Source organism: Canis lupus (genome assembly GCF_003254725.2).
Source record: "Canis lupus dingo isolate Sandy chromosome 19 unlocalized genomic scaffold, ASM325472v2 SANDYCHR19.02, whole genome shotgun sequence".
Classification (NCBI taxonomy): Eukaryota; Metazoa; Chordata; class Mammalia; order Carnivora; family Canidae; genus Canis; species Canis lupus.
In genome coordinates this window covers 13,045-33,554 of record NW_026019396.1, presented here as the reverse complement: position 1 = coordinate 33,554, position 20,510 = coordinate 13,045, and the positions used below count along the sequence as shown (strand labels likewise).

Below are 20,510 nucleotides of genomic sequence, written 5' to 3'. Positions count from 1 at the left end.
TGCACTTTATTATATATACTACACCAAATGGTGACGTTCACAGGAATCATTGAGCTGCCACGTGAAGGGCTCCAAAACGTGCCACGGTGAAGTAAGGACTCTTCTGGGCTGAAGATAGCTGTGAATCCACAGTACAGGGAGAGCTTTCTTTGAAGTCCCCTTATCCATCTAAAGATATATCCTCCCCCTAGAAAACCTCAATTGTCTTAAATCCTCTCCCCAAAAGTCTCATCCCCCAGGGAAGACCGATTCATCACAGAGCCTCAGAAAGGTAGGCACTACACTCAGACAGACATGGGCACAACCCATCATATCTTCCATCTGTTCTCCTAAGGACTCGCTTGTCTTTCCAAAAATTCATTTACTCTCCCTTCAGTGGCCTTTCTCCCTGCTCCTTTCCCTTTTTAAAATGCTCTATCTGCTCTCAAATCTCACCACAGCTCTGGGTATTTAGTTCTTGTCGTGAGGTCCTTTACATGTAAAATTAAAAATTTATAAACGTGGATGCCTTTACTCCTGTTATTTTGTCTGTTGTCAGTTTTGTTCACACACCCCCAGGTACTGAACTGAGAGGGTCAGGAGCAAGTTTGTCCTCCCCTGAGCAGCATTTCTGGCCGCTGTCTATGTGGCCCAAACTGCTTTACTCATTTAATTTAAGGTCTTACTCTGTTAATCCCTTAAATGTTTCTGTTTTCCTTCCTTTCCACCTTCCTTTTCCATTTTCTTCTTTCTATTCCTCAGTTCTCTTTCCCCTCCTCTGTCTCTGCCTCTGCGTTTCTTTCTCTCACATTAAGCTTCTATTTCATCTGCCATAGTTCCTCTCACTTCTTGCTGTTAAGAGTGTAATCACCTCCTCTCTAATCTTCCATGGGAAGAGAAAATAAATGCCCATATGTTTTAGAGTTATTTCTAAAAGCAGGTCGAGCAGGATTCACCTGAAGACTCTTTTTTTAATAATAAATTTATTTTTTATTGGTGTTCAATTTGCCAACATACAGAATAACACCCAGTGCTCATCCCGTGAATGGGTGATGGGCACTGAGGGGGGCACTCGACGGGATGAAGACTCTTAATATAAAACTCTTCCTTCAGTGAAGTGCATGACTTTAGTGTATAGGCCTCGTAATGTCTATTTTACTTCCTCAAAAGAGATTTTTCCTTCCTTCTAGATTTGGTCAGTTGCAGATAACTTACATAGCTACAAATATTTTCTAGATATATGAAGCATTGTGTATGAAACATACACGTGCATTACGAAGAAAAAAGTTGAAATTTCATTTTCATGTAATTAGAAATATATACACTTCTTGCACATACATATTCATATGTATTGTATACATTTGTATATGTGTATGTAACAAACTGCACATTTACACAAATTAGTGCATCAGTTCTTTTGAGTTGTTTTAAGATTTTTTTTAAGTAATCTCTACGTCCAACCTGGGGCTCGAACTCACAATCCTGAGATGAAGGGTCACACACTCCACCGACTGAGCCAACCAGGCATCCCTCTTTTGGCATTTCTATTTGAATCTAATCACATGTATATTCTTAGTCTCATTCCTTATTATTAGTTTATAGTTCATGATTAATATTAGTTTATAGTTCATGATAGATTTTTGTATCAGTTAAACCACAACCAAATTACCTACCAATGAAAAAAACACCATATCCGATTTTACCCTAAAAATTATTTTATGGATAGCCTGTTGCTCAGCTTATATAAAGTACTATTCAATTAGAAAAGATTTTTGCGTGTACTAGGTTCTAGACACTGCTCTAGCTAGGAGTCACTGGGAGAGAGAAGGGAGATGAACTGATAAGGCTTCTGAACTACAGGTGTATTTAGGTGTTAGAAGTGAGGAAAACTATATAAAGGCAGGAACTTTTAAATATCTGTGGTGGATCAAGGGCATTGTTGACCACTCATTCCAACAAAGGCAAGCAGCAATGGAAACAATAGTACCAAGGACTCAGGTAAGAAACACATGACACCTTTTTGGAATTGTAAGTAGTTCAGTAAAATTCAAAATTCATTCTCTCTCTCTCTCTCTCTCTCTCTCTCTCAGTAAATGTGTGAAAGCAGATTGTCTTTGCTTATCTGCCTATTTGGTTAATATTCTTGGGAATAACTGTTATTGTTATTGTTACGTATCTGTACAAAGACTGAGTCACAAAAAGGACATTTGTGAATAAAAATGACCTTAATTATATGGCATCATGGAGCAAATGAGTATCCATGGAGATTATGTAGCTAATTCCCCACTCAGAATATTTTCACATTGTGAAGATGTTTGGCTTTTGTTTTGTTCCTTTTTGATGTGTGCAATGTATTTATTTGCTAGCCCTATACTTATTTTGTTATAGCTTTTATTTCAAAGAGGCTATCGTCTGGTGTATACTCTTAGCATTTAAGGGAAAAAAAACCCCACATCACATACATCCTAGAGATTGCTATTCAAATCTTCCCTCTATCACTAACTAGCTGTGAGACACTAGGCAATTCTTTCAAGCTTGTTGGGCCTCAGTGGCCTCATTTGTATAAATTGAGGGTTTGAGTCAATGACTTCCTATGACTGCCTGAATCAAAGTGATTATTACCTCTGCTTCTTTGAAGTCCAAATTGATATTCAAGTAAAAAGTTCCTCAGCTACCAATCCCTATACTTTACAGCAGTGAAATTTAGAAAGATTTGTGCTTCTTTATGTCTTTCCCTCTTGAAGCCTACATGCATTAGCTCTTCTTTGAGTGTTAATGAAAATGTAAATTCATGCTGAAGTAGCTTTCTAATTAGATTTGTTTATAGAGTGATTTCAATTGTATCTTTCCTGAAAATTAGAAAAGGAAAATGATCACTTATTGAAATCACTGAATTTACCATACATTTTAATTAAGCAAGGTAGGTAATTTTGTTCTCATTTCACAAGTGAGAAAAATTAGTTAAAAGGGCTTTTAGGTTTATATTATGTGCATTTTATCACATAAAATAATTTTTTAAAGAATTGTTAAATGTCTAAGATAGTGAAGTACCTGAATATATATATACATACATATATATGATAACTTTGACCCAGATCTGTACAAGGCCAAGTCTATATTATATCATGAGGGTTTTGTATTAAGAATCAGGGTTGGGGATCCCTGGGTGGCTCAGCACTTTGGCACCTGCCTTCGGCCCAGCGTGCGATCCTGGAGACCTGGGATCGAGTCCCACGTTGGGCTCCTTGCATGGAGCCAGCTCCTCCCTCTGCCTCTCTCTCTCTCTCTCCGTGTCTCTCATGAATAAATGAATAAAACCTTAAAAAAAGAATCAGGGTCAATTACACATCTTTTAAACTCTTGGCTACATCTGATTTTGGGGAGGCCTTCTATCCCATCCATCTTCCTCTTTTGACCCTAAGTTCTCTATTTTCTAGCTTTTATCACTTTTTTTTCATTTTCCAGGACACTTTCATCAACCTTGTAATGACTGATAAAAAAGCAAAAGCTGAGATGCCTGGGATGTGCAGTTGGTTAAGTGTTGGACTCTTGCTTTCAGCTCAGGTGGTGATCTCAGGCTTGTGAGGTGGAGTGGCACAAAGGGCTCTGCACTCATTGCAGAGTCTGCTTAAGAATTTTTCCTCCCTCCACCTCTGCCCCTCCCCACTGCACTCTATCTCTTTCTTTCACTCTAAATAAGTGAACATCTTTTTAAAAAGTATTTTTTATTCATTCACGAGAGACACACAGAGGACTCCTTTTTTTAATAAATTAATTTTTTATTGGTGTTCAATTTAGCAACATACAGAAAAACACCCAGTGCTCATCCCGTCAAGTGCCCCCCTCAGTGCCCGTCACCCATTCACTCCCACCCCCCGCCCTCCTCCCCTTCCACCATCCCTAGATCATTTCCCAGAGTTAGGAGTCTTTATGTTCTGTCTCCTTTTCTGATATTTCCCACACATTTCTTCTCCCTTCCCTTATATTCCCTTTCACTATTATTTATATTCCCCAAATGAATGAGAACATACACTGTTTGTCCTTCTCTATTAGAAAGGAATAATGTATCTTGGGAAGCCATTACTTCTTGATGTAAAAATTAATGTCTGAACTGAATTTTGATAATATCACCACTCCCTTGTTTAAAAATACTGGCAGTGGCTTACAGGTGTGCTTACAATAAAATATAGCATCTATGGGAAAAGCAAAAAAAAAAAAAAAAGGTTACAGATAAACAGGGTTGTTATGGTGGACTTGCCATCATTCTTCTTCTTAGTGCATCCTGTAATACGCAGCTACTATCGTTTGGTTCAATAAGGCTGCACGAGCTCCAGCCATTGATTCCACATTTTACCAAACAGGAATGAAAAGTCACAAAGAAGGATGCACCCCTTCTGTATTAGTGTGGTTAGGCTGTCCTAACCAAATACCACTGACTGGGTGGCTTAAACAGTAAAACCTGTTTTTCTCATAGTTGTGGAGGCCAGAAGTTAGGGAGGGGAAGATAGATGTGTAGAAGAAAATCAGTGTGCTGATGATGCTTTTACTAGAGAGAGATGAAATGGACCCTGGACAGGAAAAGAAACAAAACTTCACTACTCAAAGCTAGAGATCCCAAAATATACAGCTCTTAAAAACATGATGAGAATATAAATACTAAATCCAAACATATAGAAGATCAGAAGAATTAAAAATGAGAAATGACACATAAAGGACCTTAAACCCTGGGATTGGGAGTAATAAGTAAGAATTAAATGGAATAAAATTATAATTCTTTTAAAATTACTTGGAATAAACTATCTTCTTTTTACAGAAATGTTAACACATAAGGCATTAATCAATTACCCCAAATTAAAACATCGTTAGAAAATAATATATATAATATATATGAATGTAGTCTTGAGGCAAAGAGGGTATTCCAAAAAGAGACCTAAGCCTCAGAAAAGAAAAAACTAGATGGACTTGACAGCACAAAAACTGCAAAAGCTTATACAGCCAACAAACCATGTACTCTGATCTCATTAGAGCCCTTTATGACAATCTGTGTTTTCTAAGAGGAGAATAAAGAGTAGCAGAAAAAAAAATCCCTTGAAATCAGAATCAGCTCATTCGATCCTATAGAAATTTCTAAAATTCATATTTCTGAGGATCTTCAGTATCGATCTCCAACTCATGTTTGCAGTGATGCCAAACCAAGTACCATGTAGCCGTCCTCAAAGGCCTGGCAAGGGGAAGATTTGCTGTAAGCATGGAGGATTGGGGATAGTCCCAGGCAAGCCCTTTCAGTGACCACCTCTCTTTGTTCCTGGCCTTACACAGTAGAAGCATAGACTCGGTCCAAGGCGCAGTGGATGCCATCCTCATTAGGGTGCACCTGTTATGAGTCAAGCCAAATCTGAAACATTTCCATATAGTGTTCTTTTATTTTTGGAAAGTGGAGACTCTTTAAAACAAAAGGGATGTTTAGGTGTGTCATTGCTGTCTTTGATCCCGGCACAAATAATTTAAAAACATGAGTTGCGCTACTCCTGACTAATTCTGGTGGCATCTGGTTTGCCTGATTTCCACCTTCTGCGTTTCAAATTTTTTAGTTAAAATTTTCAAATTAAAATTCCTGCTATCATCATATATACCCATATATGCACACACGTATATAGACGTGAATATGTATGCACTCACGGGGTGATATGTATACACAAGCAAATATGTGTACCTGTATACATATGCAGATAAACACCCACACATATGTGTGTTTCTATGTAGGTACACGTACGTGTGCATGGACATGTTTGCGTATAAATACACATATATAATGTATAAGTAGACATTTTAAGTTATAGATTAATATATAGCTACATAATTGATGAGGAAATGTTGTCCTATTTATTTTTCAAAACATCTACATTTCCCCCCTTGTTTCTGTGAGAAATACTTTCCCAGCCATAAATGCTTAAATCCTTTTTGATTCAGAATCTGTTTGTGAGAGACCATTTTATACTTCTGATTCACAGGCCTCCTCCATAATTGATCTCCTACAATGGTTTTGTGACAGGCTCCTTTCTGAAGCAGGCAAAGAAATAAGTGAGATAATGCAACCCTATTTATTTATGAGGATTGTATTTTCATTGATTGACATCTGAACCCAGAGGAAATATGGTTTCATTTTCCACCAGCCGGGTGAATCGAGATTAAATGTCACCTAAATTCTCTCAAGTCAAGAATTCTTTTTATCATCCCCAAAACAAGAGAATGGTTTCCATTAGCCTGAACACAAAGCTTGAAACTTCGTTCCTTACGCCAATTTGTCATGATTTGTATATAATTGTGAGGAAACTAATTAATGTGTTTTATATTTTTCCTATTAATTAGTAGACATTGTGGAAACTTCTGTCAGAAATGTCAGAACATTTCATAGATGTTTTTTTTAATTCTCCTTTGAGCTTTCTGGAAATGATGGTGCAGGCTCTTTTCTTTGAAGAAAACTGGAATTCTTGCCTTGGATACTAGTACTCATAGTCGAAAATTGTAGTATAAAATAATAACTGTTTTCCCCACTATTATTTGAAGCCTTAGAATGGGGAAAGGAAGGATAATTGGTTGTTATGTCTAGTCTGTGACAGATTTTGAAAACTAGTTTTGAAGTGTTTACTCTTGTATTCTTTAATGTTTCTTATATGAAGGTAAAATAACCAAAATCAACCATGGAGAGAAAAACCAAACACTTCCTTGAGGGACTGAAAGATTTAATTATGGTCAAACGAGATAGTGTTCAAAATTTTTCATGTTTAAAGGAAGATGCTGTGCTCAGACGGTCTCACTTAGAAGAGATAAATGAGTCAGCTGCTCCATGGCCAAGTGGCCAAACTTTTAATTGGTCTTTATCATAGGTGGGCTGTAAAAATCCTATGTGAAGATTTTGGGTGTCAAAAATGAGCATTTCCGCTACCACATGCAATTTGCAGAAATCCATCTGACAAGTCAGCCTCTAAGGCAAGTATCTCAGCCAAAGGTTTCACTTCCAACAACGTTAAGGAAGACAACAGACAGCTAACAGGGAACGAAGGAACCACGAGGACGCTGCAGCTGAAAGTGCATGTGGGATTTCCTGCTCTTTAGAAAAGGCAATTCACTTTCCCTGGCTGACTCTTCAAGAGATTTATTTTCCTTTTTTGTCAGGATGAAGGAGATAACTCATAACCAAAGAGCAGCTGTTTTTATGACGTGTTCGGTAATAAAGTCTAATAAAGCCTAAGGCCTCGAAAAAAATTTAAATCACTTATTTCAAGGTACAAATTAAATGTGCTTAATTGTTCTACAAGCTTACTCCTCAAACCGTGAGCATGGGCATCACCTAGATGCTTCCTAGGACTGTAGGATCACACTCGTACCCTTACATACACTTCCAGTATCTTCATTTAAACAAGACCCCCAGGTGCATTTAATATGCACATGCATATTAGTCTAAGAAACCCTGCTTGACAGTATCTGTTCCGAATGCTGATCCAGATCCAATATCTTCATTTCCTGGGTAATCAATACCTCAGGTGCCCGTTTCAGTGTTGGATAATTCCAGTGATTATGAAAATCTTCCTCACGTGAAGACAAAATTCTGCTTATCTATCCTATGCATCAAAATAGTCCATATTCTTCAAGGGCCAATCATGATAAGGTTTATTTCTCTGTCAGGATAGAATTTCAGATACTTAAACTTGTTGCTTGCTCTATTTCCTTACTCTTTTCTAATCCCTTTCGTCAGTGCTCACAAAGTAGTTATTTCTCCAGCCACGTTGGATGCTCTATACGAACTACGTCGTGATAATTTGGAATCAAGGTGTGGTCTCTCGATTTAAAAAGCAGTATTCCAGTGATCAATGCAGAGTTGAGTAAATGCTGCCTCCTAGATCCTGCACATTCTTTCTCTATTACTGAAACTTAAATTGCATATATACACACACTGTATACATCACAGTGTACTGTATTCTTAGACCACTTCAGAAAATATACTATAAACATTTCATTTTGCTTTTTAAGAAATTATGCATATCATACCCTCATTTAAAACATTAAACAAACTCCATTAGATCATGTTGATGGGAGCTCCTTGAGAAAGGACACAGGTCTTCCCTTTCATTCTTACTACCGGTCATAATCTGCTGTACATGTTAGGCATAAAATAATGATTTTCCAGTTATTGTGTCCATCTTTGATGTATAGAAGTAAAATCAGAGGCATAGTGAATATTGGCGAGAATGGAGATTCTGAGTTGCAGACCAACCTTTTCGCCCTGGTTACGAGACTTTGAATGAGTTGCAAGCCTGTCTAGACTTTGTATGCCTCACCTGTAAGAGAAAGTACTAGAATCTACTGACTTTCAATCATTTTTTTAAATAGGGATTTTTTTCTTACTCAAAGGAAACCTTACTTAGAGCACAAATCTCATAAAATGGTAAGAGCTAAGTTGCTCAAGCTGAAGAGGGGGATTGAAGAGGAAGGCAAGACCTTCCTAGAAAATGAGAAGGAAAGTACGTTAACCTAATACGTATTTGAGAATCTCAAGTAAATATTATGAGAGGCAAAAGCTCTAATATGTGTTAGAGACTCAGGATTAAGCTTTACTTTTCCACCAAGGATGGCTTATGTTAGTTTGGATATCTCTTATATTTTGAATATCCTTTTATATTCTCTTATTTTGGATCTTTCAATGTGCAGTTATTTCTTAATGTTGAGAAAGCTGAAATGTGAAAAAGAACTCTGGGTAAGCCTTTTTTTTTAATTTTAGTAGAAATAAACATGAAATCTACCCTCTTAAATGTTTAAATATGCTGGTTGAACAGCCGGTCTCAAGGATGTTTTCATCTCATGACTGAAACTATTCCGATGGAACAAGAGGTGCATTTCCACCTTTCATTCTCTTTGCCTGGCAACCACCATTCTAACTTTGTGCTGTGATGTTTAACCATTTTATATATCTCAAATAAGTAGAATCATGGAGTATTTTTCTTTCTGTTACCAGTTTATTTTATTTATCATAATGTCCTCACAGTTCATTCACATGCAGCATGACGGGATTCCCTTCTTCTTCAAGGCTGACTAATATTCCACTGCCTGTCTGTACCACACTTCCTTATCCATTATTCTCTAATGGTCACTGAATGATTTCTACTTCTTGGCTGTTGTGAATAATGCTGCAATACATATGAGTGCACGTATCATTTCTAGATTCTGCTTCCAATTATTTTGGATAAATATTCACAAGTGGGATTGCTGGATCATAAGATAATTCTAATTAAAAAGAAATTTTGGGGAGGGAGAAGCTCTCTGCTGTTTTCCATGGCAGCTACACCACTTTACATTCCCACTTAGAGTGCACAAGTGTTCCAATTTCTCCACATTCTTACTAATACTTTAAAAAATTTTGGGCATCCCAGGTGGCTCAGTGGTTTAGCACCGCCTTCGGCCCAGGGTGTGATCCTGGAGACCCAGGATCGAGTCCCACATTGAGCTCCCTGCATGGAGCCTGTTTCTCTTCCCTCTGCCTGTGTCTCTGCCTCTCTCTCTCTCTCTCTCTGTGTCTCTATAAATAAATGAATAAAATCTTTAAACAATTTTTTTCTCTATGTACAAAATGTGTATCTGTGTTTGATAATGGCCAGTGTGTTGGGTGATAATTCACTGCATGAGTTGATATCTCATTGTGTTTTTTATTTGCATTTCCCTGACGGTTAGTAATATTAAGCATGTTCTTATGTCATGTATCTGTTCACCAGTTGTATATATTCCTTGGAAATACATCTATTACATTCTTTGCCTATTTTATTTATTTATTTTTATTTTTATAATTTTCTTCCTATGTTTGTTCTTTTTTTTAAGATTTTATGTATTTATTCATGATAGTCACACAGAGAGAGACAGAGAGGCAGAGACACAGGCAGAGGGAGAAGCAGACTCCATGCAGGGAGCCTGATGTGGGATTCGATCCCAGGTCTCCAGGATCGCACCCCGGGCCAAAGGCAGGCGCCAAACCGCTGTGCCACCTAGGGATCCCCTCTTTGCTTATTTTAAAAATCAGGTTATTTGGTTTTTGATATTGATTTGTCAGGTTTCTTTATATATTTTGAATATTAACCCCTTATTATATAAATGGCTAACAAATATTTTTCCTATTCCATAGGCTGCCTTTTTACTCTGTTGATTGTTTCCTTTAATGTGTAGAAATAACTACATCTCCTGTACTCTCATTTATCTATTTTTGTTTTTGCTGTTTGTGCCTTTAGTATTTTATCCAAAAAATTATTGCCGCGATCAATGTCATGAAAATTTTTCCCCCTGGCTTTCTGCTAAAGATTTATAATTTTCGGTTTTACATTTATGAGTTGTTGTTGTTGTTTGGTATGGTGACATATAAGGTTCTCATTTCATTCTTTTGCATGTGAATATCCAGTTTTCCTGAAACCAGTGTTTGAAGAGATGATTTTTCTCCCCATTTTGTATTCTTGGCACTCTTGTCCCCCCAGGACAGGCATTATCTTAATAATAATTATTTAGGTATTATATATTATATATTATCTATATAATTAGGTATTATATATTATATATTCCTGAGTTTCTAAAGGGAATTCATAACAGATCTCCCAACTATCCTGAAAGGGGGCTAGTCTGGGTACGTGGTCTCTCCTGTGAAGGTAAGGACACTTTAGATCCCGAGTCAGCACACCTTGGAATTGCTCCAAGTTCTTCAGTGTCTGAGATGGAAACACAAGCAAGGTTCATTTATTTACTTATGCCGGACCTCCCTCATCACAAGAGAATGTTTTCTTAAAATCTCCTAGTATACAAAATATAAACACAGGCAAAAATATAAGCATTCTATGTAGTTATCCATCTCTTTGGTAAAGCTTGAAATAACTTCTTGCCAATAAAGAGTGGTCATTGCTGGAGGATAATATAAAATTTATAACACTAGAATTCTCTCTCCCTTACTTTTCTTCTATGGGTAAGTAACCATTTGGTACAAATGAGACCGTATAGGGAAAACAAGAGCGACTTAACTCCTGTAAAGCGTCTGGTCTCAGGCAAGGGTCAAGAGTTTCCATATGCTCAGAGACAAATACCTTTTATGGGAAAGAGAACAAACCAGAGATAACAGCTGACAGGGAGGGATGGTTGTCTGGCAAAATTAGAAGTAACAATTTAAACCCTGCTGTATTTCTAATTTCCAGGAGCCCTAGAAGAATTTTGACCAGAAAGAAAGGAATCCTGTGATTGTCTTATGTCTGCTAAACAGTAATGACTACAAAATAATGATCATGGGACTGAAGGATGCCTACGCAAGCCCAGCCTCTTATCCTTTGGAAAACTGCTTTTATGTCTGGCACACCACCCCTTCAGAGGAGGGCATTGCTCTTTTCTTTTCTTTTCTTTTCTTTTTTTTTTCTTTTCTTTTCCTTCCTTCCTTCCTTCCTTCCTTCCTTCCTTCCTTCCTTCCTTCCTTCCTTCCTTCCTTCCCTCCCTCCCTCCCTCCCTCCTTCCTTTCTTCTCTCTTTTTCTTTCCTTTCTTTCTCTTTTTCTTTCTTTCTTTCTAGATTTTATTTACTTATTTGAGAGAGAGAGCACGAGCAGGGGGAGTGTGAAGGGTAGAGGAAGAATCAGACTCCTCCCACTGAGTGTGGAGCTCAAGTTGGCTCCATCCCAGGACCCTGGGATCATGACCTGAGCCATGCAGGCATCCCAACATTTTTCTTTCTATCCAGTCCCCTATATGTAAGGTATCTCCAATAAACTCCACCTGCTTTCTTTCTCTCAAGTTCAGTGGTCATTTCTATGAAATTGAGACTCAAGAATTTGGTCTTGGTGGTCTAGTCGCACAAATGTATTTAACGTTTTAGAGAAGTTTTCCTATAGAATCAGAGATGCTCTATGTATGTTTTCAGGTCTTAAACACTTTGCCCCTGAGAACCAATACTATTCTTGAGATGCTTTAAAAGTTTTATTTCCGAAGAAGAGGAAGAGGAAGAGGAAGAGGAAGAGGAAGAAGAAGAAGAAGAAGAAGAAGAAGAAGAAGAAGAAGAAGAAGAAGAAGAAAGTTGTTTTATTTATAAACTCTGAAGGACTATGGGACAGACATTGAATTACATGAATTTATCACAATGTCACTTGAACAACTCTCCTCTACATTTTAGCTTTGCTCTGAAATATACTCATTGGGGAAGGTATTTAGTTTTGCCTTGTATCATATTCACCTAAGCTCCTATATAGCTGTGCACATAGTACTTGCTTAAAAAACATGTTTTTTTTTAAGTTTATATTTTTTTTTGCGAGGGGGAGAGAGAGAGAGAGAGAGAATGTGTGCACATGCACATGAGTGAGAGGAGGGGTAAAAGGAGAGAGAGAGAGAATCTCAAGCAGACTCCCTATTGAGTATGGAGCCTGAAGTGAGGCTCAATCTCATCATCCTGAGATCATGACCTGCACAGAAATCAAGACTCAGACACTTAACCAACTGAGCACACCCACCCACCCCAGAAAGTATGGTTTCATTTGACTATATTTGGAATTGCTTTCTAGACAAATTCTTGGTAGATTTCCTTGGATGAAAAATTTATTAGTCTCATTGACATTGTGTCTACCTCGTGTGTCATTATGGCTTCATACATACTGTCTTTCTTTTTAGATCGAAAATAAGGATGGGGAAGATGGTGGAAGAATAAGGTCCCCAAGTCACCTGTCCCCTCCAAATTACCTAGATAACCTTCAAATCATCCTGAAAATTTATGAATCCGGCCTGAGATTTAAAGAGAGAACAGCTGGAATGCTACAGTGAGAAGAGTTCACGCTTCTATCAAGGTAGGATGATGGGGGGAAATGAAATAGAGAAACAAAAGGCATCCAAGGGGGAGGGGCCTCACGAGAAGTCCAGCAAAGGCTAGTGCCCCCAGAAGAGGAAAGCCCCGTCCTGGAGAAGCAGGAGCTTAACCAATCTTCCCAAGCAGAAAGATGCTCGCAGGGAGTTAGAGCAGGACCCCAGGAAGGCGGGGATGCCCTCAGGCTCCCTGGGACACTAACAGACACCTGCGCCCCCAGGAAAGTGCACCCAGCTCCCTAAGGGCTGCAGCGTGTGCATGGCGGGACCCCAGAGCAGCTCGGAGGGGCTCCAGCAGAGGCTCCGGAGAGAGGGGGCTGCAGGGACCCGAGAGCAGCTCAGAGGCGGCTCTAGCAGAGGTAGAGGCTCCACGTGGAGGGGGCCGTGTGGCCCGGGAGCAGCTCTGTGGGTCTCAGGTGGCGGTTCCGCAGAGAGGGTCTTCGCGGCCGGAGTGCGAATCCAACAGCACAGGCCCGGGAACACAGGGCTCTGGGGACACAGCCTAGGATCCAACCTCCCCCCAGGACAGGCAGAGGCCAGGAGGGCCCAGGACAGCAAGGATGCTTCTGCCCCGAGCTGAGGAGATCAGCGGCCCCGCCCCCGGAGCATCCAGGCCCCTGCAGTCCGAGAGCTCCCGAGTTACTGCGGAAGCTGAATCCAGGGCTCCAGAGCCAGCCACTGCCACTGTGGTTGTTCCTCCTGGGGCCTCACGGGGTAAACAACCCCCACTGAGCCCTGAACCAGGAAGGGGGAGAGCAGATCCCCCAAGTGCTAACTGAAAATCAGCACAACAGGCCCCTCCCCCAGAAGACTAGCTAGACACACAAGTTCCAGGGGAAGTCAAGGGACTTAAAGTATACAGAATCAGAAGATACTCCCCCGTGTGTGTTTTTTTTTTTTGCTTTTTGATTTCTGTTTGCTTTCCCCATCCTTTATTTTCCTTTCTTTCTTTCTTCTCTTTTTTTCCTTCCTTTTTTCTTTTTCTCATTTCTTTCCTTCTTTCTATCCTCTCTTTTTCTCCTTTTCCCAATACAACTTGTTTTTGGCCACTCTGCACTGAGCAAAATGACTAGAAGGAAAACCTCACCTCAAAAGAAAGAATCAGAAACAGTCCTCTCTCCCACAAAGGTACAAATATGGATTACGATTCAATCTCAGAAAGCCAATTCAGAAGCACTATTATACAGCTACTGGTGGCTCTAGAAAAAAGCATGAAGGACTCAAGAGACTTTGTGACTGCAGAATTTAGATCTAATCAGGCAGAAATTAAAAATCAATTGAATGAGATGCAATCCAAACTACAAGTCCTCACAACGAGGGTTCACGAGGTGGAAGAACGAGTGGGTGACATAGAAGACAAGATGATGGCAAAGAGGGAAACTGAGGAAGAAGGAGACAAACAATTAAAAGACCATGAGGATAGATTACGGGAAATAAATGACAGCCTGAGGAAGAAAAACCTACCTTTAATTGGGGTTCCCGAGGGCGCCGAAAAGGACAGAGGGCCAGAATATATATTTGAACAAATCCTAGCTGAAAGCTTTCTTAATCTGGGAAGGGAAACAGGCATTCAGATCCAGGAGATAGAGTGATCCGCACCCCCTAAAATCAATAAAAAATGTTCAACTCCTCGACATTTAATGGTGAAGTTTGCAAATTCCAAAGATAAAGAGAAGATCCTTAAAGCATCAGGAGATAAGAAATCCCTGATTTTATGGGGAGGAGTATTAGGGTGACAGCAGACCTCTCCACAGAGACCTGGCAGGACACAAAGGGTGGCAGGATATATTCAGGGTCCTAAATGAGAAAAACATGCAACCAAGAATACTTTATCCAGCAAGGCTCTCATTCAACTTGGAAGGAGAGATAAAGAGCTTCCAAGACATGCAGGAACTGACAGAATATGTGACCTCCAAACCAGCTCTGCAAGAAATTTTAAGGGGGACTCTTAAAATTCCCCTTTAAGAAGAAGTTCAGTGGAACAGTCCACAAAAACAAGGACTGAATAGATATCATGATGACACTAAACTCCTAGCTTTCAATAGTAACTCTGAATGTGAATGGGCTTAATGACCCCATCAAAAGGTGCAGGGTTTCAGACGGATAAAAAAGCAGGACCCATCAATTTGCTGTCTATAAGAGACTCATTTCAGACAGAAGGACACCTACAGCCTGAAAATAAAAGGTTGGGGAACCATATACCATTCAAATGGTCCTCGAAAGAAAGCAGGGGTAGCCATCTTTATATCAGATAAACTAAACTTTACCCCGAAGACTGTAGTGAGAGATGAAGAGGGACACTATATTATACTTAAAGGATCTATCCAACAAGAGGACGTCACAATCCTCAATATATATGCCCAGAATGTGGGAGCTGCCAAATATATCAACCAATTAATAACCAAAGTTAAGACATACTTAGATAATAATACACTTATACTTGGTGACTTCAATGTAGCTCTTTCTACTCTCGATAGGTCTTCTAAACACAACGTCTCCAAAGAAACAAGAGCTTTAAATGATACATTGGACCAGATGGATTTCACAGATATCTACAGAACTTTACATCCAAACTCAACTGAACACACATCCTTCTCAAGTGCACATGGAACTTTCTCCAGAATAGACCACATACTGGGTCACAAAGCGGGTCTGAACCAATACCAAAAGATTGGGATCGTCCCCTGCATATTCTCAGACCATAATGCCTTGATATTAGAACTAAATCACAACAAGAAGTTTGGAAGGACCTCAAACACGTGGAGGTTAAGGACCATCCTGAATAAAGATGAAAGGGTCAACCAGGAAATTAAGGAAGAATTAAAAAGATTCATGGAAACTAATGAGAATGAAGATGTAACCTTTCAAAATCTTTGGGATGCAGCAAAAGTAGTCCTAAGGGGTTAATGCATTGCAATACAAGCATCCATTCAAAAACTAGAAAGATCTCAAATACAAACGCTAACCTTACACATAAAGGAGCTAGAGAAAAAACAGCAAATAGATCCTACACCCAGCAGAAGAAGAGAGTTAAGAAAGATTCGAGCAGAACTCAATGAAATCGAGATTAGAAGAACTGTCGAAGAGATCAACAAAACCAGGAGTTGGTTCTTTGAATTAATAAGATACATAAACCATTAGCCAGCCTTATTAAAAAGAAGAGAGAGAAGACTCAAATTAATAAAATCATGAATGAGAAAGGAGAGATCACTACCAACACCAAGGAAATACAAACGATTTTAAAAACATATTATCAACAGCTATACGCCAATAAATTAGGCAATCTAGAAGAAATGGACGCATTTCTGGAAAGCCACAAATTACCAAAACTGTATCAGGAAGAAATAGAAAACCTAAACAGGCCAATAACCAGGGAGGAAATTGAAGCAGTCATCAAAAACCTCCCAAGACACAAAAGTCCAGGGCATGATGGCTTCCCAGGGGAATTCTATCAAACGTTTAAAGAAGAAACCATACCTATCCTACTAAAGCTGTTTGGAAAGATAGAAAGAGATGGAGTACTTCCAAATTTGTTCTTGAGGCCAGCATCACCTTAATTCCAAAACCAGACAAAGAGCCCACCAAAAAGGAGAATTATAGACTAATATCCCTGATGAACATGGATGCAAAAATTCTCAACAAGATACTAGCCAATAGGATTCAACAGTACATAAGAAAATTATTCACCGTGACTGAGTAGGATTTATTCCCAGGACACAAGGCTGGTTCAACACTCATAAAACTATCAATGTGATTTTGCAAGTGACATATCAGATAAAGGGCTAGTTTCCAAGATCTATAAAGAACTTATTAATCTCAACACCAAAGAAACAAACAATCCAATCATGAAATGGGCAAAAGAACAGAAATCTCACAGAGGAAGACATAGACATGGCCAACACCCACATGAGAAAATGCTCTACATCACTTGCCATCAGGGAAACACAAATCAAAACCACAATGAGATATCACCTCACACCAGTGAGAATGGGCAAAATTAACAAGGCAGGAAACTACAAATGTTGGAGAGGATGCAGAGAAAAGGGAACCCTCTTACACTGTTGGTGGGAATGTGAACTGGTGCAGCCACTCTGGAAAACTGTATGGAGAATCCTCAGAGTTAAAAATAGACCTCCGTACGACCCAACAATTGCACTGCTGGGGATTTACCTCAAAGACGCAGATGCAATGAAACGCTGGGACACCCGCACCCTGAGGTTCAGAGCCGCAATGCCCATGATAGCCACACTGCGAAGGGGCCTCGGTGTCCATCAAAGATGAATGGATATGGAGGGTGTGTGGTCTCTGTACAAAATGCAAGATTACTCAGCCGTTAGGAATGACAAACACCCACCATTTGCTTCGACGTGGATGGAACCAGAGGGTGTTACGGCTGAGGGAAGAAGGCAATAGGTGAAGGACAAACATTATATGGTGTCATTCTTTTGGGGAGTATGACAAAAATAGTGAAAGGGAATAGAGGCGAAAGGAGAAAAAAATGAGTGGGAGATGGCAGAGAGGGCAGAACAGGAGAGACTCCTAACCCTGGGAAACGAACAAGGGGTGGAAGAAAGAGAGGAGGGCGGGGGGTGGCGGTGACTGGGCGACGGGCACCGAGGGGGGAACTTGATGGGATTAGCACTGGGGGGTTACTCTTCTTGCAAATTACATCAGCCACAAAGTCCAGAGAAACAAGAGCGAAAATGGATCGCTGGTACTTCATCAAGATGAGCACTTTCCGCACAGCAAAAGAAACACTCAACAGAACTCAAAGGCGGCCCACAGAATGGGAGAAGAAGGTATGTGCAAATGACCCCGTCAGATAAAGGGCCAGCATCCAAGATCTCTGAAGAACCTCTGCAACTCCACAGCAAAGAGACCAACCATCCCATCCAGAAAACGGGAAAAGTCACGAACAGAAAAGTCACAGAAGAAGACCTATATGTACATGGCCAACAAGCAGGCAAGACAATGCTCTGGGTCACTGGCCATCAGAGTAATAAAGGTCAAAACCACAATGAGATGCCACCTCACACCAGTGAGAACATTAAAAAGACAGGAAACACCAAATTTTGGGGAGGCTGTGGAGAAAGGAGAACGTTTTCAAAATGCAAAAATTTCAGAGGTAGCCATACTCACCTGACAGGGACCAAGCGGGAGGGGCGGGCTCCTGGCCAGGCTGGGGTGCTTGGGGAGGGACCTGAGAGCTGGGAGGGGGAGGCAGGCGGAGTAAGAGCCAAGGGCTTGGGGAGGCTCCTGGGGCCCAGCAGCCCAGGCCCTCAAGCCACCGTCCCAAGGCCGTGCCCTGACATTGCAAAGTGCCTGCACCCTAACCCCTCTGAGCGCACGCACATGGGTTCCGCGGTACCTCCCTGAGCCCGGGGGAGGGGCCCCGCACCCTCCCTGAGCCGCCCAAAGGAGACCTGGCCTGACCTGTAGGAGGCCCCACCGCCGACCCCTCCGCCAACAGGTCCCACCACTCCTCCCCCGCAGCCCTCTGCCCGGCACCCTGGCGGCCCAAAGGGTGTGGGTCCGGCTCGCCACGGGGCCACCTCCATGCAGCCCCAAGGCCCGCTGTCCCCCTCCCGGTCCCTGCCAGGCACCTGCTGCGCCACACGCGAGGGTCAGATGCCCCTCGCACAGCCACCCCGGGGCCCGTCACGCCTCCCGGGGCCCACGCTGACCTGCGCGCAGGGGGCCGAGGCCTGCAGAGCCGCTGCCGGGAGCCCGGAGCGCCAGGAACCGCGGGCCTGGAGGGGCGGCGCGGCCGAGCTACCTCCTGCCACCGCCGGGTCGCCGCATCTGCGCACAGCTCCTCCTGCGGCCAGCCGCGGCCCCCTTCAGGTCACGCTCGGGGTCAGGCGCAGGGGCAAGCTCCTGGAACCCTGTGGCCTCACCCCCGCTCCCGCCCCTGGGCCCGCTCCCCGCACAGAGGCCCGCCCTTCGCGGAGTTCAGAGCGGAGTGGAGAATGCCTATGCCTCTGCCGGGTAGTCTGGTCAGGCGCTGGGTTTGAGGCCTTGAGCCCCCCGCTCAGTCCCAAGGGACTCCTGCTCATGGAGGCACGAAGCCTCTCTCTGGCTCTGTGTCTCCCTCCCTGTCCTTCCGTCCGGGTCTCTGTCTCTCCCTCCCGGTCTCACTCTCTGTCCCTCCTGGTCTGGCCCTGTCTCCCTCCCTATCTCTCAATCTTAGCCACAGCAATCAGACATCAAAGAGAAATAAAGTGCATCCGGAATTGCAAGGATGAAGTAAAACTTTCACTATTTGCAGTTGACATAATAGTACACACAGAAAACCTTAAACACTCCTTCAAAAACATTCTATAGCTGAGAAATAAATTTGTAAAGTCACAGGATACAAAAACAACACACAGAAATCTGTATCATTTCTATACACTAATAATGAAACAGCAGAAGGACAAATTAATAAAATAATCCCATTTACAATTGAACCAGAAATATTAAAATACCTAGGAATAAGCTTAACCAAAGAGGTAAAAGACCTATACTCTGAAAACTATAAAACAATGATTAAAGAGTTGAAGATGACAGAATTGGAAAGACATTCCATGCTTATGGATTAGAAGGCCAAATACTGGGATCCCTGGGTGGTGCAGCGGTTTGGCGCCTGCCTTTGGCTCAGGGCGCAATCCTGGAGACCTGGATCGAATCCCACGTCGGGCTCCCGGTGCATGGAGCCTGCTTCTCCCTCTGCCTGTGTCTCTGCCTCATTCTCTCTCTCTCTCTGTGACTATCACAAATAAATAAAAATTAAAAAAAAATTAAAAAAAAAAAGGCCAGATACTGTTAAAAGGTCTATGCCAACCAAAGAAATCTACACTTTGGATGCAATTCCTATCAAAATATCACCGGCATTCTTCACAGAGCTAAAACAATCCTAAAATTTATATGGAACCACAGAATACCCCAAGCAGCCGAAGCAATCTTGGAAAAACAAAACAGGAGGTAACACATTCCAGACTTCCAGTTCTATTACAAAGCTGTAGTAATTCAGAAAGTATACTGTTAGTACAAAATGGACACACAGATTAATAAAACAACACTAAAAAATCTATAATTATATGATCATTTACTCTCTGACAAAGCAGGAAAAAATAATGGGAAAAAGTCTCTTCAACAAGTGCTGTTGGGAAACTGGATAGCTACTTGCAAAAACAATGAAAGTAGGCCATTTTCTTACACCATACACAAAATATACTCAAAATGTATCAAAGACCTAATTGTGAGATCTGAAAGTATAAAAATTCTAGAAGAGAGCAATTTCTCTGGTATTCCTGTAGCGACATTTTTCTAGACATGTCCCCTAAACTATGAGGATGCAGCAAAGGTGGTCCTAAGAGGAAAGTATATAGCAACACAGGCCTTTCTCAAGAAACAAGTTGCAAAGACACAACATAACCTGAAATCTAAAGGAGCTGATAAAAGAACAACAGATAAAGCCTAAATCTAGCAGGAGAAGAAAAATAATAGAGTGGACCATAAAGCAATGATATGGGGGAAAAAAACAGAAAAGATCAATGAAATTAATAGCTGATTCTTCGAAAGAATTAATAAAATCGATAAATACCTAGCCAGACTTATCAAAAAGAGAAAAGAGAAAGGACTCAAAGAAATAAAATCATGAATGAAAAAGAGATCACAAGCAACACTGAAG

At 41.0% G+C, this 20,510-nt stretch overlaps 1 long non-coding RNA gene across 4 annotated transcripts in view; it reads left to right on the top strand.

Annotated features, from left to right (window-relative positions):
* The window catches only part of LOC125754754 (uncharacterized), a 34,925-nt gene that overhangs the window by 1,565 nt on the left and 12,850 nt on the right, over window positions 1–20,510 (top strand). For all 4 annotated transcript variants that reach the window (XR_007409558.1, XR_007409560.1, XR_007409559.1 and 1 more), the window contains exon 2: window positions 12,650–12,822. This is a non-coding gene — a long non-coding RNA (uncharacterized LOC125754754). The remainder of the gene's footprint in view (window positions 1–12,649; window positions 12,823–20,510) is intronic.